Source organism: Ambystoma mexicanum, chromosome 2p (genome assembly GCF_040938575.1).
Source record: "Ambystoma mexicanum isolate Mex_15411 chromosome 2p, UKY_AmexF1_1, whole genome shotgun sequence".
Lineage (NCBI taxonomy): Eukaryota > Metazoa > Chordata > Amphibia > Caudata > Ambystomatidae > Ambystoma > Ambystoma mexicanum.
Window position 1 is genome coordinate 1,137,627,149 of NC_090923.1, and position 15,307 is coordinate 1,137,642,455.

Consider the following 15,307-nt stretch of genomic DNA (forward strand, 5'->3'; position numbering starts at 1 on the left):
TTGGGCGACACAAGGTGAAGCACCCGGTCATAGTTGTAACTCCAGAGGGCACCCCTGGTTTACTAGGGAATGACCTCCTGAGAAGGTTGTCACCCCTAATAGATTGCGTAAACATGGTCCTTTGGACCCAGACTAGCCGACCAATCAAATTAAAACAGAGTGTCAACCATGTTAGTTTAAACGGCACCTGCCACGTGGTGGAACAAAAATCTGACCAAGTAGAATTTCACTTCCAGAACAACCAAATCCCAGATGTGACAGTAATAGCAGTAGGACAACAAACTGGAGATGAGGGGGTCTTCTCCATTTCTGAAAATCAACCTTCCTTCCAGTTTAAGGTGGCATTCCACACTGGAAGGAAACACTCTGAAATTCTTTACCAATCCACAATCAGACATTCCCACTCCTATAGTCCAGAAAGATGAGAAATCAGCTCAGAAACTGGCTGATATTCAGCAAATTGGAGAGCAGTTGTTCATCCCTATTCAGTTAAATGAAGGAAAGGCCTGAGTTCTCGCCCGAGTGTGTGTGAACAACGGTAAGAGCTTCATCAGCGAATCCATGTTCCGCCAACTCCCAAAAGATCCAGTAATTCCCACATTTAAACTGATAGACAAATGGGAAATGGATCTGGAAAAACCAAATTCCAAACATCTCCTGCCAAGCAGGTGTAAACTCAAAATCTCCATAGGCAACAAGAGCATAGTCCATAATTGTTGGGTCGTGCGAGACGTCACTGCCGCCTTTTACTTAGGCAGTGACATTCTCAATCGCTTTGCCATTAGTTTGGACCTAATAAACTTCAAATCTTGGTTCCGATTAGCGGATAATCCCATGGGCTTTGATGACCCAGAGAAAGCATTTAGGTCAGCTCAACTGCTGCCTTATGCAGTTGAAATTCAGATTGGAGAGGAAGTCAACATCCCAGAAAGGACCCGCCAATTCTCCCTGGAAGTGAACGTGAAAAGAGGACAGATATTGAAAAACCCTGTTGCCTATATTCATCTAAATGCTTATTTCCAACAGCAAGGGTTGGTGGTAAACCCAACACCACTAGTCAACATAGAACACGACACCATTCCAATAGAGGTGGATAACAGCGACTCTCTAGCCGCAGCATCACTAGTATCTACTATCACTCTAGTCGCAGGCGCCATTATTGGAATGGCGGTTGATAACCGACATATTTCCATAGATTGAGGCAATGTACTGTTAGGACCAATCCCCAAGGACTGTTTTGACAGTAATAGTGATGACAACACAACACCAGACAGGATCTTTACCCGGCATGGGGGGAACTTCAGGAGGGATGAGGTGATTTTCCAAGTCCGCGAGGACTGCCTTCCCCACCTGAAGCCACCAGTCCAAATCAGCACTTTGACCAGGGACTTCTCCACCCAGCTGTAGGAGGCCGCTGAGATAGCAAAACCGGAAGTCTTTCCAGGCTTCATGCAGATGGTTGAAGAGAGAGTCAACCTAGCTGATGCCTGTGAGACTCTGGAGCAAAGGCAAAAATTGAAACAGGTTTTCTTGGATTTTCAACATCTCTTTGCGGTGGACTTATGTGACTGTGGTCGCACCGACATCCACACAACAGCAATTCCCATGGACCCTGGCATGACTCCATGGTTTGTGAAGCAATATCGCTTGCTTCTCGCATCAATGGAGTCCCTTACTGAGATAATTAAGAACCTTGAATCCCGTGGGATAATCTGTCCAGTCCACAGCACATTCAATAATCCGGTGAAGTGGAGACTCTGCACCGACCTTAGAGAGCTCAACAAACATGCCCATACTTCCCGATGGCCTCTTCCCTACATTGACCAAGGGCTGGCCTAGATCCAGGGGTCACAGGAATTCACTGCAATAGACCTGACCAATGGTACCTGTCAGTAGGGAGGACCAATACAAGCTGGCCTTCACCTTTGGGGGGCAGCAGTACACATGGACCCGGACTCCCTTCGGATACATCAACTCTGGCAATTAATTCAACATTTTTCTACATAAGGCCATGCCCGACCTGGGTGAAAGGGGTAACCTGGCTTATGTAGATGATGTTTTCATCAAAAACTCAACTGTGGAGGAACACATAGCGGAGATCTGTTATGTTCTGACACAGTTGAGGGCTGCCGGAGCAAAAGTTTCCTTTCAAAAGGCACAGTGGTGTAGAACCCGTGTAAATTTCTTGGGGTATGAGATTACTCCTCAGGGTCTCTGTCCCCAGGAAAAGAAAGTGGATGCACTCCAGAAATTGAAAGACCCCAGAACTCTGCGGGAACTAAGGAGCCTCCTTGGACTGACTAATTACAGCAGAAAGTTCATTGAGGACTACGCAGAGATCACAAGACCCCTGATTCATCTTTTGAAGGGGGGGTCAAGTGGAAAGGGGGTCCAGAACAAGCCAAGGCAGTAAGACAACTCAAAAGAAGCCTTTCACAAGCGCCTTGCCTAGCTTACCCTGTCAAAAACAAGGAGTTCTTCTTGGAGACAGGGTTCTCTAATACATGCTTGACTGCAGTATTATACCAAAAGCATGACACAGTCAATAAAGCAATCTTCTATGCGAGTAAAAATGTATCCTCGGTGGAGGAGAAATTCAACGATTGTGAAAAGGCATTCCTGGCAACGGTGTGGGCATTGAAGAATTACTGCCCGTTTATCCAGGGGAACACATCATAGTGGAGACTCCACACCAGCTGTCCCGACTAGGACGTTCTAGCACTCCTTCCTCCCCACTCTCCTCACCTGAAAAAATGATTTCCAAGTCTTCCGGGTTGAAGTTCCTTCGAGTGAGGTAATCCTTCTTATGTGGAGGGAGCCTGCCGCGAGAGGAAGCCACAGTGACCGCTAGGTATGACAGCAGGCCTGTGGCCTTGTTCCCGCTGGCAGACAGGAAAAAGGGAAAAAGCCGCAAGGCAGAAAAAACCCTTTTTTGGCCGTAATGATGTTCTGCTCGGAGGAGATAATGTGGTTCAGCAATGAAATGAGATCCGGAGATGGCAGTAATAACCGCAAGACAGGAGAAGGCTCCAGGCAAGGGGGACTTCCAAGGCAGAAGCAGGACTCACAAAGAGGAGGCGTAGAAAAAGGTAAGAACAACCGGTGGAAGCGCCGGCAGAGCGAGAGTGAAGCCAATCAGAGAGCAGCAAAGCAAAGAGGGAAAGGTGCTCGAATTACGCCAGCAGAGCGTATTCGAGGAAAGTAGCAGGCGGCTGAAAGACAGCCGAAGGAGGAAAACAGCGTCTTACCCAAAGGAGAGCAAAAGGCTATTCTAAGGGGGTTGCAACGCAACAGTCTCCGGAAGTAAACAGAATATATACTTCCGGGCGGCCGCCCAGAGTGCAACAACTAGACCTGCACAGTGAGTGAGGACAGAACGCATTGAAACTAACAACGCACTCTCCCGTGACGAAGTCGCCAATGCGGAAGTAACCCCCATCCATCACAGCGGATGACAGTATGCCCCCTTCCAGTGCGAAGGATCCCGGGTTTACTAGGGTGTAACCGGTGAAATCGGCTCCGCAGCCGGGGAGCATGGACATGAAAAGCCGGTTCCCAAGAGTCCTCCGACTCCGGGTACCCTTTCCATGAAACCAAGTATTCTAAGCGTCCCTGGTAATACTGTGAATCCCGGATAGTTGAGACCTCATATTCGTCTTTCCTGTTGGGATGGGCATAATTATGCTTGGGGACTGACCTCTGGAATGTATCTGACACAAAAGCTTTGAGGAGAGAAGAGTGAAAAACCGGATGGATGCGACGGAGATGAGGAGGAAGGTCAGGTTTGTAGGAAACAGGGTTGATCTTTGAGAGTATAGAAAAAGGACCCAAGAAACGGGGTGACAGTTTGGAGGGATGAACCCATTTGGGTAGGTACTTGGTAGAGAGCCATACCCTGTTGCCTTTCTCCCAATTTGGACAGTTCTTGCAGGGCTTGTCAGCTTGGGTCTTATTTTGTCTCCTACTCCTTTCTAAGCACTGTCTGGCTGAATGGTGAGTCTCTCGAATAGACTGGAGGACGGCTTCAGCAGTGGGAGAATTGGTGGGATCAGGAAGAGTGGGAAGAAAGGATTTGGGATGTATCCCGTAGGTACAGAAAAACGGAGTGTGACCAGCGGCAGAATGCTTTATGTGAATTCCACCGTTGGCAGTAATGAAATCCATTTATCCTGGTATTTGTTGCTGTAGCACCGTAGATACTGTTCTAACGTAGCATTAAGTCGTTCCGTCTGGCTGTTAGACTGGGGGTGAAACCCAGAGGTCAGTGCTCTTTCAATACCAACCCGAAAACAGAGGGCGTTCCAGAAATTTGAGACGTATTGACGTATTGACTTCCTCTATCAGAGGTGATCTTGTCCGGAAGGCCGTGTATCCGGAATATGTCTTTCGCAATGGTTTCTGCCATCTCGGTTGTTAGGCAGAAACCTGTGCAGTTCCCTTAGGGACCACTGCAAAAGATTTAAGACTATAGGTGTTTGGCAGTAAACCCACTTGGTAGCAGTCTGTACCACACAGGTTCACTTGGTAGCTGTGGCTGAGCAGCCAGACTTCCCTCAAGAAGAGTTAGGCAGTATATACAATATACACAATAGGTACAGAGATACAGTAGCACAAGCAAACACTGACCAGAGCTTTGGTGTAAAAGTATATAATTATTTAAAGACACACTTGTAAATTACACTAGCATAAAGAGAAAAGTAAATTCAGCACACAGTCACTATTATATATATACAACCCTAATTACTTATTAGACAAGTCTTAGTGAGAAACACCACTTATTTTCAGACAGAGGTGAGCGCTTAACATAAGATGGCACTCTAATAAGTTATTAAAAAGGGAGGGAAAAAGGCAGAGTTATGGAAGCACACAAATTTCAATACTTGAAGAATCACACTAAGGCAGGATAGGCAGAGTTCCACTGGAGAGCAAGGAAGTCAATTGCAAGGCCCACTCTTGGAGAGAGCAAGCAGAAGGGGCCCAGGTTCACACAGAGAGTCTTGTAGCTAGTTTGCACACAAAGGATGAAATTAAAGTCAGGAAAAGTTAGCTAGGTTGTCCCAGGGCAGCCCAGGTTAGAAAGTCGAGGCTTTACTGTCACCCCGAACGATCTGTCGCAAGGGAAGCCAGGCGTGACACAGTACCTTAAGTGTGAAGGAAGCTCCAGCCGGGGCAGTTGTTCTTGGCAGCGGGTGCAAGTCGCGGTTTCGTCCAGAGGAAGAGGAGGTCTCGCCGTGGAGGAAAGATGAAGGTCGTTGCACTGCCAGGGAAGAAACCAGCCACAGAGTTCTTTCGGTTAAAAGGTACTACCCTTCTCTTCGCGGTAGTGGTAAGCCGTGGTATTCCGGTTGCCGGGGTGCTTGGCATGGGCAAGGCGGCCACAAGATGCTCCAGGAAGGTGAAAAGAAGGCAAAACTGGTTATCCCCACCAGTGAAAGGAAGAAGACTCTCCGGAACTGGAGATCTCCTCTGTCGTCGGGAAAAGTGGTGAGACGGTTCAGCAGGGCTCCACCGGTGGTGTCGTCGTTGCAGGTCGGCTTAGCTTCTCCCTCCTCGGATTCTTAGGTCCTGTGGCGACTTCTGAAGTTCCAGTCCCCAAAGCCCTGCTTTTATGCAGCAAACCCCCATTCATTCAGCCTAGCTGTCAATCAAACATGCTAAGTGGTGAGCCGGCTGGCTCACCACTTGGGCCAATCACACAAGAGTGCGACGTGAGTTGCCAAGGCAACTCAGTCCAGGGTGCCTAAACCCCCTCCCACACCACCTGTGGTACCCAGACAGAGTGGCACCACTTTTGGAGGCTTCTGTGGAGAAGCCCGCCAAAATGTGGAACAAAGGGCTCGACTTGGGTTGGAGTCACAGAAGAGAACACAAACGCCATTTTAGAATCGAGTTCTGGCAAAAAATACCAACCGGTGAATTAATATTAAATAAATAAACCGGCGGTATGTTAGAGGCTATAAGAATTAAATAATTAAAGTTGGTAGCCTCGAACAATGGGAAAATCCCATAGAGATATATTCGCGGTCGAATATAAAAAGTAGTATCCACTGCCACCAGCCAAAACTCGATCAGGGGGGACAGAGACGTGCCCCCTCGAAACAACAGACCCCGGGGCAATCGAATTGCCCCGACCAGTATGTCCACAATATGATGGTTTGTACTGGTTTCTGTTCATAATTTGGGACTAGCAAAGCCAATGGTGACTTTACATGCCCTGGGAGACAGTAGTCAGTCCCAGGGTATGGAGTCTATGTTGGGGGGTCGCTACGACACCCCTGGGTTACGGCACGGAGGGTGCTGTGTAACCCACATCAAAAACACATGAGACCCTATGGAGTAAAAGACCCAATAGCCCATAAAACACATGGAAAGGTAAAGGAACACCTCAAATCATGTCTAGGAGTGGGAGTAAACGAGTCTCACTCTTAGCATGAGAAAAAAATAAACCCCAAAAATCCAGCAAAGCTGCTGGGGGACTCACTAGGTTTGGGAAATTAGCCTTTACAGAGAATTCTCCCTAACATTGGTCACCGTAGGTAATCCGGGCAACGGAGAGAAATTAGCCAATTTGGTGAAAGTGTTGATCGTCACCATAATGCAGGTACAGCCGTTAGAAACAGGTAAGTCGACAATAAAGTCTGTCGAAATCAGACCCCAAGGACGGGTAGGCATTTCACATTGGGTGAGCAGTCCTAACTGTTTGCCTGAGGGATATTTGGCAGTTGCACATACTGGGCAGGCTTTGAGATACTCCTTTACGTCCTTCCTGAGCCCAGGCCAAAAGAACGATCTTGCAACGAGGTCCGTAGTGTTCTGCAATCCTCTGTGTCCTGCTGTGGGTAGATCGCGACACCAACTGATAACCTTTCGTCGCTACATACGGGAAGGAATGTACAGCCGACTACCATGAAAAAGCAAGCCGTCTTTATCGGTGTAGACATTACTTTCCTGTTGTAATAGCCGAGGCCTTTCGGTAGTCAGGGCGGTCTTGATCTCCTGGAAAAATGCTGCCGTAATACCTAGTATCTTGTTGTTTCTTTGGAACATGCGTTCCCTGTGGAGGATCTCTCCTTCGCTGGTATTCTCTTTTCTAGATAAGGCATCCGCTACCTTGTTGTTAGTAACAGGTAGGTAGGTGATGAGGAAGTTGTATTGCGCGAAGAAGTAGGCCCATCGGGCTTGTTGTGAGTTAACACACTCCATGTTTTGTAAGACTTGTAAATTCTTATGATCCGTATGAATGAGAAACTGGTGACGTGCTCCCAGGAGTAGGTGTCGCCATTCTTCACAAGCCTGTTTAATAGCGAGTAACTCTTTCTCCAGCACAGAATAGTTGAGTTGACTGGGTGACAGCGTTTTAGAGAGGTATGCTACTGGATGTTCCACACCATCGTAAGTATGAAGCAGAACCGCTCCTATGGCAGAAGCTGAAGCATCAGTCTCCACTATAAACTGCCGCTCTTGGATAGGGTGTCGAAGAATGGGAGCAGAACAGAACATCCTTTTTAGCAGAGCAAAACTGTGTTCTGCCTCCGACGACCATTTAAAAGAACCTGCACTCTTTTTAAGTAGTCTGGTGATGGGAAGAACAATCTCTGAAAAGTTTTGAATGAATCTCCTGTAGAAGTTCGATAAACCGAGAAATCTTTGGACCTCTTTGATATTGGTAGGTGAAGGCCACTCAAGGATAGCTGAGACTTTGCCAGGATCCATGGAGATACCATCTTTCCAGAGAATATATCCTAAATAGGGTACGGAGGACACTGCAAACACACATTTTTCTGGTTTAACAAGGAGCTGGTATTGTTTGAGACGTTTCAGTACTTGTTGTACATGGCGGGTATGGTCTGCTACATCGGAGGAATATATCAAGATGTCGTCTAAGTAAACGATGACAGTGACCAAAAGTAGGTCTGAAAATACTCGGTCCATAAACCGCTGAAACACAGCTGGTGCATTCACGAGCCCAAACGGCATGACTCTATACTCTTATAACCCGAAAGGGGTGCGGGAGGCTGTCTTCCATTCGTCACCTTCAGCAATGCAAAGTAAGTGGTATGCATTACAAAGGTCTAGCTTGGTGAAAATGCAGGCACCTTGCACCGCTTCTATGATTTCGGTAATCAATGGCATGGGGTAACGGTCACGGATGGTTATCTTATTGAGACCCCTATAGTCGATGCAAGGCCGGAGTTCCGTAGAATCTCTCTTCTTGATGAAGAATAGGGAGGCACCTGCAGGGGACTTTGAAGGTTGGATGAGACCGTTCTGCATGTTCGTCTCCAAGTAGTCTTCGAGAACCTGTCTTTCCACTTGAGTCAAAGAAAGGAAACCAAGGCGTTAGGCTCCAGATCGATCGTGCAATCTTTCGGCCTATGGGGAGGCAAAGTAGCAGGCCTTTTCTCCATGAAGACTTCTTGGTAGGGTGTACAATACTGAGGCAAAGCATGTATGCCCACATGATTGCTTGGGATGGTTGCCATACTATGGGTATCGCCTTTAGCTGTACCAGGGAAGCAATGAAGTTGGCAGAAGGAGGAGCTGAAACTTAGCTGGTTGTTAGTCCAATTTATCTGAGGATTATGCTTCCTAAGCCAGATAATACCGAGGATAATGGGGGAAATGGGCAGCTCGTATTATGTTGAACTTAATGGACTCCGAGTGCTGGAAAATGGTGATCGTGAGCTCTTCTGTAGTGTGTGTTATGGGTCCCGACGAAAGGGGGGCCGTCAACCCCCTCCACCTTCTGGTTAGGATTGCGGACCAGTCGGTGGAGCCCCACCTTCTCTGCCCACAGAGTGTCCACAAAGTTACCCGCTGCTCCACAGTCCAGGAGAGCTAATGATTCCACAGACCTTGTTGGTAGATTGATGAGGACTGGAATAACCATCAACCGGGAATCTTCTTGAGCGTTGGGAGCCGTAACAGAGAGCGAAACATAGGGACTACGTGAATCACAAGGTGTCCCTCGGAACCTAGTCCCTACTGGTGCCGAGGATACTTGTTTCCCTGCCGCTTGGTTGGGACCTCAGGACAGTCGTTAAGGAGGTGCTGTTCTAAACCACAGTACGCACAGAGTCCCTTTTCCTTTCTTCGTCTTCTTTCTGCTGAAGACAACAGGCCTTTGGTGTCTCCGATCTGCATTGGTTCTTCATAGGAGTGGGAGGAAGAGGGCAAAGACGAGGCAGCCGGGCCGGAATCCGGAACCTGAGCCATTGTACGGTGTCTGCGGTGTTCCAAACGCCGTTCCTGTAATCGGTATTCGATTTGTAACACCGATGACAGTAAATCAGGAAATGTTGGAGGTCTAGCAGACCTAGCAAGCTCGTCTTTGATTTCTTCCTTTAAGCCTCTTCTGAATATGGCATACTGAGCTTGCTCTGGCCAGCCAGCACCTGCGGCCAATGTCTTGAAACGGGATATATATGTAAGAACGTCGCCAGCCTCTTGTCATACATCTAATAAATCTTTGCAGGCTGTAAACGTCAGTTCTGGTTGTTCAAAGGTCTGTTTCAACAGTGTTTGGAATCCCGTGAAGTCATGCAAGATAGGGTTTGCACTGGTCACTAATGGGGTTGCCCACGACAGTGCATTGCCTGTCATATTCGATATCAAGAAACCAACCTTAGCTTGGTCAGTAGCGAAAGAACGGGGTCTAAAAGTGAAGTGCACAATGCAAGCTTCCAAGAATTCCTTCACCTTTTTGGGAGACCCATCAAATTTCCCAGAGGGGAGACACATCGCCGAGATTCCCGTGCTGTAGCCATTTGGCATTTTCAGCTTTAACAGTCTGTAGTTCTTGTGATATGCCTTGAATGGCTTTCCACAGCTCTTGGATCTGCTCCTCTACTGACATCTTGTCTAGGCGTTGCAAACTGTCCCGACTAGGACGTTCGAGCCCTCCTTCCTCCCCACTCTCCTCACCTGAAAAAATGATTTCCAGGTCTTCCGGGTTGAAGTTCCTTCGAGTGAGGTAATCCTTCTCCTTCTTATGTGGAGGGAGCCTGCCGCGAGAGGAAGTCACAATGACCGCTAGGTTTAATAGCAGTCCTGTGGCCTCGTTCCCACGGGCAGACAGGAAAAAGGGAAAAAGCCAGAAGGCAGAAAAAACCCTTTTTAGTCCGTACTGATGTTCCGCTCGGAGGAGATAATGTGGTTCAGCAATGGAATGAGATCCGGAGATGGCGGTAATAACCGCAAGACGGGAGAAGGCTCCAGGCAATGGGGACGTCCAAGGCAGAAGCAGGACTCACAAAGAGGAGGCGTAGAAAAGGTAAGAACAACCGGTGGAAGTGCCGGCAGAGCAAGAGTGAAGGCAATCAGAAAGCAGCAAAGCAAAGAGGGAAAGGTGCTCGAATTACACCAGCAGAGCGTATTCAAGGAAAGTAGTAGGCGGCTGAGAGACAGCCAAAGGAGGAAAACAGCGTCTTAACCAACGGAGAGCGGAAGGCTAATCTAAGGGGGTTGCAACGCAACGGTCTCCGGAAGTAAACAGAATATATACTTCCGGGCGGCCGCCCAGAGTGCAACAACTAGACCTGCACAGTGAGTAAGGACAGAACGCATTGAAACTAACAACGCACTCTCCGGTGACAAAGTCGCCAATGCGGATGTAACCCCCATCCGGCAAGGCGGATGACACCAGCCTCTGCAATATCTCCAAAGTGACAGAATCCGTGCCGGAAATGTGAGTAATTCCCAAATTACTTCCTGGATTCTGTCAATGCAAGGCTTTCCTGTAGAGGTCAGATATGGCCAAAACAAGAAGAGTCTCCGCGGGCAAGGTCTGGCTGACTTGCATGATTGTGCCAGAGAAAACTGTCTCGAGGGCGAGAGTCTAAAAATCAAGGACAACATGGAGGCATACCTCAATTCCCCACACTTTGAAGAAGACAAGTGTGAGGGAATGCCCACGGTCTATGTGGATGGATGCTCTTACCATGTTGACAACAACAGGTAAAAAGAACTTTTGGCCGGCATAGGGAATGCATGGGTGAATGAGACCCAAGAACCCTCCGCTGGGTACAAGATTGGTCCCCGAAGTAGTCAAGTGGCAGAGTTGATGGCTGTGCATCAAGCCATCCTCATTGCTGTCCAACATCAACTCCACAAACTGGTCATAATCACAGATTCGGATTATGTACGGAACGGGTTTGTGGAGCACCTGCTTAACTGGAAAACCAGCGGCATGCTATGTGCTAATAATAAACCATTGAAACATGAGAAATTAATTCAAAATATTGATGATCTGGTTACCTCGAATGGGATGACCATCTACTGGAAAAAGATTAAGGGTCATTCCAAAGTAGAGGGACCAGACAAAACTGGAAATGACTTAGCTGATCAGCTGGCCAAAACCAGAGCCATCCAAGGGGATCTAATTGAGATTGAGTCCCTGTTGGGGGAGATCCAGGTCACTGCTATCACTAGGTCCCAGACCAATGCTCACAATGAACTCTCAACTGCACAATGGAGTAAGGAGACCCCAGATGCTGATTTGATTATGGCTCAAAAAGAGGATCCAATAATTGGTATTTTTATCATCACTTGAGGACCCTGAGAACTTTCCCCTGACGGATACCGATTACATAGGGAAAGAGGACCTCAGAGTGTTGATGAAATGTCCAAAAATGTTCCGAATCCAAGACGGTTTGTTGGTAAGGAGATCCTTAGCTGGCCATGATCAGTGAGTGGTCCCTACCTCATTCCGAAGTCTGATGTTAAGTCACGCCCATGATGCGGCCACAGCTGGTCATAGGGGGTTTCATACAACACTAGAAATCTTAAGAGAGGTAGCATACTGGCAACTCATGGGGCAGGACCCCGACCAATACTTGAAGGGGTGTCTTGTGTGTGCACAATTTCAGCCAACATCCCTCACACACCGTGCGCCTCTCCAAAAGAGGGGGATGAGACTGCCTTGGTCAAATTTACAAGTCGAATATATCCGGCCCGTGATTCGCTCCACTAGGGGGAACAAGTACATGTTGACCGTGACATGCTTGTTTACTAAATGGGTGGAATGTCTCCCGGCCCCAAACTGCAAGGCAGAAACAGCAGCTGCCCTGATGATCAACCACATCTTTTCACGTTTTGGACTACCCCAAAAGGATTGAGTCAGACCGAGGTAGCCACTTCACTAGCGAAGTAAAAAGATGTGGGAGATACTTGGGGTCAAAAGGAAGCTGCACATTGCTTACCGGCTAGCCTCTAGTGGTGCAGTAGAGAGATACAACAAAACAATTGTGAGCATATTAAAAAAGTTTGTGGCAGATTCTGGGCCAAGTTGGGATATTCGATTACCTCTTCTCCTAATGGCCATCAGATCTATCCATTCATCTGCAACTAAAATGTCATCGTTTGAGCTGATGACTGGACGCAGGATGGTGCTTCCCCAGCATCTGCTCTACAGAACCCAAGAGCAGACATGGATCAATGCCTCCACAACTCATGAGTATGTTGAAAATCTATGAAAACACCTTCAACATGCTTTTGCCTATGCTCAGCGAAATGTAGAAAGATCTGCAGACACCTTGAAGACCCACTATGACTCAAAGACTACTAGAAAATAATACAATGTAGGAGACCGGGTCTACTTATACAATTTCCAAAGGAACCAAACCAAACACTGCACATTTTTGCCTAGCTGGAGGGGACCTTTTGAAATTGTAGACAAAATCTCACCAGTCGCCTACAAAATCTGCATCCCCAAAGGCAGTTTGGCAGAGGGGGAAGATAAGTGGGTCCATATTAACCAACTAAAGTGTTGCCATCCTAGGCACACTCTGCAGCAACTGGAGGAGTCTTCTGGAACCCCAGAGGGGGTCACTCCAGCTCCCTAAAATTTCCACTATAAAATATTCCATACATAGTCCATAAATTACAATCGAAAAATGTGTCCCGATTTGTCAAAATGTATGTGTCCACCCCACTACATAAATAGTGGTGGGGAAATGTCTACAAATATGTTTTTGCTTTGTCATCCTAGAATTGGAAACCAAGGAGACTGAAACCAAGGAGGACCACCCAGGGACTGGAAGCAAAGATCCAAGGGGCCCGGGGTATCGCTCCATACCCACATCAGGACTGGGCGAGGAGAACTGGTCGATCCACCCCTGATGGAAGAAAAGATGATGAACTTTGCCATTTTTGGAACCAAAGGAAAAGAGACAGATCATCGCAGTCTTGCGACTTCCCATTGATGGACGACAAACGCCAAATCGCAAGGGGGGGCTTGTGGGATGTTCTGACCCACTAGTCTATGCCCTACAACATTACTGTGTGCTGCTTTCATCAAAAACAGAATGGCCGCCGGAAAGCCTTATGCGCGCAAAAAATCTGTGAGAAGTGCGCAGGGAAACCTGAAAAATAGGCCACCAATCCATTTTGCCTATGTAAGTGGTAAAACAGGAGACCACACTGCCAAAACCTATCATTGGGCTGCCCACAGAGTAAAATAAAACTGCTTGAAAAGGCAGTGCTACATCCAAGGAAAACCCAGAAGTGCCTAAAATCTGTTTTTCCTTGGCTGTTACATTTGCAAAATAATGATTCTCAAACAGCTGAGAAGATACAACATCCTTGTTGGGTGTTCACCATCACCTTATTTAAGGAACCCCCATAAGCACAATGTCAAGAGAAACACCTTTCATCATTAAAAAAAAATCCACATTGAAAAGGTGCTTGCCTTGGAAAAATTGGTCAGATATGGGGGCAGTACCGCCGCTCGCCTGTGTCAGAAGCTCTCATTAATTGTACTGTCAGTTTAAAACTTGTGCCTTAAATCAAATTGTAGAAAAGAAGAGACTTGCCATCAAAAGCAATATGGGTTGCTACAATTCAATTTCTATGTTTTCAAAAGACTGGAATGAAGAGATTTGTGTGGATATTTGTAGAAAATGTAAATTGTATTTTAGAAAAGGCAATTTTTAAACAGTGTTTTAAAGTGGATTAATGTCAGCTACACTGGACTTCGAAGACATTCCACAGTTTCTCCCCAAACAAAGGAATCCTCCCCCTGCTCTCTGCTCAGGAACTGGCATTGAGTTGTTAAGGGAAGTGGGAGGAGATTTTGGCCTGTTGCTCTGAGTAGGGACAAAAGGCTCCCTTGACTGAAAGGAAATGCAAATTCAGGTGTCAATAGAAACCAACTGCTAAGGAAGAGAGGCTCGGGTTGCCCTAGCCCAGCCAAACCTTGGAGGCGGAGCTAGACTGATATGTGTATCTGAAACTTCCAGGAAATAGGTTTTTGGAAAAAGACTCATAGAACACTGTGTAAAACCTGGAAAAATCTGTGTTTTATAGGTTGTTAATATAAAAAGGCTGCTCACAATATGAAACTACTCTGAACCCTGTGCGATATTCAGAGACCGGACTACGGAAATGTTGATATTGTAGCAATTGTGATCATGCTAGGAATATGAAAGTTTACAGGATTATGCCCAGATGTCTTGCGCATGTATGTGGAAAAATGTGTACAGATCTGACACTCGATAACCGACCAAAAGCGTGAAAAACGGTCAGTTTTGAACCGAAACTCTCAAGAAGATGGGACTCGGACGGAGACGTGCTTTATAAAATATGTGATGTGGATATGTATTATTAGCAAGTTGGTGATATTTTAAATATGCTTTCTATGAAAAATAGGTTTTCTGTGTAGAAACAAAGGGGAGGTTTTTCCCTGGATTGTAAATTGCAGCATCACTATGACACTAGGTTTCTTTCTCAAAATAGGAGAGATGGAATTCTTTGACCAATCGGATCCCTAGAGGGTGGGCTTAGTATAATCAGCCTATCCACCCCTTTGGGAAATAGATAAATAGGGACTGTTGAGGACCTAGAGACACACACACATTCACTCATCAACTGATTTACTGGCGAAGCGCTCTGCAGGAGAACCCAGACCCAAGACTCCAGAACTCTGAAAGCAGAAGGCCCATTCCAAAGCTGAACCCTTCTCAGCTGGCCTTTAAAATCTTGCAACCTGATTTTAACCGCAGACTTCCCAGGGGCACACCAAATTTGAACAGCCTGGCTGTGCTGTTTTCTGCTTCTTGCCAAGAACTCTTGCCAGAACCCAGAGATCCAAACCAGTAGAGCAGAGCTGTAACCCAGAACCAACCCGTCAGATCCAGAACCAGAGTCCATGCAGAGACCAGAGTGCCTTGCTGAGTGCAGAACTAAGCGCCTGAATCCTGTCCGGTGGCTAGCAGATTCCAGTCCAAAACCTTTCACCAGATCTTTGACGGGCCTATTCCAAAACCATAGTTGTGAGTATTTAGCATAGAATTGTCCATAGCCAATCTCC